Source organism: Solanum pennellii, chromosome 2 (assembly GCF_001406875.1).
Source record: "Solanum pennellii chromosome 2, SPENNV200".
Taxonomy (NCBI): Eukaryota; Viridiplantae; Streptophyta; class Magnoliopsida; order Solanales; family Solanaceae; genus Solanum; species Solanum pennellii.
Window position 1 is genome coordinate 48,060,043 of NC_028638.1, and position 2,450 is coordinate 48,062,492.

The window sequence follows — 2,450 nt, forward strand, 5'->3', positions numbered from 1 at the left end:
AAGAAGATTTCATGGAATACCTTAAACCGACGCTTCAATCTTGTTTAACAATCGTTTCGTGACTGCTACAGATATGATTTCTCTTGGCTAAACCCTTATTTTCCTTTTACAGAATAATTTTTCCTAAATATCATATAACTAATTATAAGAGTGGTGAAAGTGACCCACTATTTATTTCACTACTATCCTCTTTAACTACCAACTAAATACATTAATAAAATTACCCCACTAATTTATCCAATACATGGTCAAGTATAAAGGTATTAAATTAATTATATATATGACCCACTAACTATTAACTATATACTAATTTAATAAAAATTTCCTCAATTAGGCACTCGTAGTTACCAAATAGTTTAAATATCCCCCTTAAATTTTCCAAAAGGAGTCAAACTAGTCCTAGTTCTCAAAACGACCTAGCGGGTCGTTACACTTTCTCTTCCTCTTTTTTTTAATTCTTCTTCTTTTTTTAAAAAATAAATTCATTTAAATAACTGTTTCTTGATCAGTTTTTGCCCATATTGCACTAATTTTATTCAAAAACAACATGAGAAGAGGAATAGAAAAATAAAAAAAATTATAATATCATGTTCACAAATAGAAATTTCAAATCTTTAAAATTATAGAAACATAGAAACATATCTAATACAATCATATGTATTAGGCATGTTTCATAATTGTATTAAAATCATGAAAGATACATTTATATTACATATTACAAATTTTTACTCCTTTTTTAGTGATATCAACCAAAATAATTTAAGTAACACCCTTGCAATACATTTATAACATCGGCACAAACATCACTCATGCTCTTTAGATACAAACCAAAATAATTTATAAGACACATATAATACATATTTTATTCATGAATAATACTAGTTTAATTCAATTTATAGATTATTGTCTGTCTTTTGTTAGTTACGTTTTTCTTTTGTTGTTAATTTTCTCTTTTAATTCAACTTTAATATTATGTGATACACTTTTAACACAAATTTAATTCATGTAGTTTATTATTTGTTGCTATTAGATTACTTGTTTAATTCATTACTGATACAAGTTTAATTAACTCTATAAATTATTGTCTGGTGTTTCATTAGTTACATTTTTTATTAATGCTTAATTTTCTTTTCTAATTCAACTTTTATATTTGTGTAATGCACTTTAATACAAGCTAATTCATTTTGCGCTTTATTCGTTTGATTTGTTATGATTGAATTACTTATTTAATTTATTATTGATACAAGTTTTATTCAATTTACAAATCACATAATGCTCTTTCGTTTGCTACATTTGGTATTCATGTTTAGTTCGCTTCTAATTCAACTTTAATACGTGACTAATACATTTTTAATTCAAGTTTAATTCGTTTGGAAGTTCACTATGTCTCTTCATTTGTTACGATTAGATTACATGCGTTTAATTCATTACTATACATGTTTAGTTCACTTTGTAGATCATTGTCTGATCTTTCATTAGTTACGTTTTCTATTCAAGTTTAATTCTCTCTTCTAGCTAAACTATAATATTTGTATAACACATTTAAATACAAGTTTAATTTATTTTACAATTTATTGGTTGATTTGTTACAATTGAATTACTGGTTTAACTCATTATTGATACAAGTTTTATTCAGTTTATAGATTAAAAAAAAGCTCTTTCATTTGCTACATTTTGCATTCATATTAAAATCTCTTTTAATTCAACTTTAATATACGTGTAATACATTTTAAATTGAAGTTTAATTCATTTTAATTTGTAGTTCATTATGTCTTTTTATTTGTTACGATTAAATTACTTGTCTAATTAATTATTAATACAAGTTTTATTCAGTAGAATTATTGACTATTCTACAAAAGTAAGTTGAAAAATAAAGAAAGGAGAAAGAGTAAAAGTACGAGACGGAGAAAGAACATGAAAAAAGAAAGAAAGGAGAAAGATTGAGACAGAGAAAGAACAAGAAATTAAAAAAAGAAGCGAGAGAGTAAAAGAAGAAAAAGGCGAGAGAGAATTTTTTTTAAAATAAAATCTATAGTATTTTTACATATTACTATAAATGATAATAATCAAAGAATATATCTAAAATAAGTAATTATTTTTTAAAAGGAATCTATTTAAGTAATTAATCCTCAATATATATAGGTCCATATATTACAACCATAAGTTTAAATATATATATCATATCTTTGATCAATCACTTTTTGTATACTCTTAAGATCCTATCGATGAGTATTAGGTGAATTAAAAAAAATATAGACACAATAATACAAGAGAGCACTCAATCGAATTAGAACTTGGTAGATGAAGTTGGAATTTGCTTATTTGTGGAAGTTGTAAAGTTGATGAAATTGACGGTTGAAACGCACAAGACAAGAGTACTATTATTGTGGGCAAGAAGACATATATATATATATATATATATATATATATATATATATATATATATATCT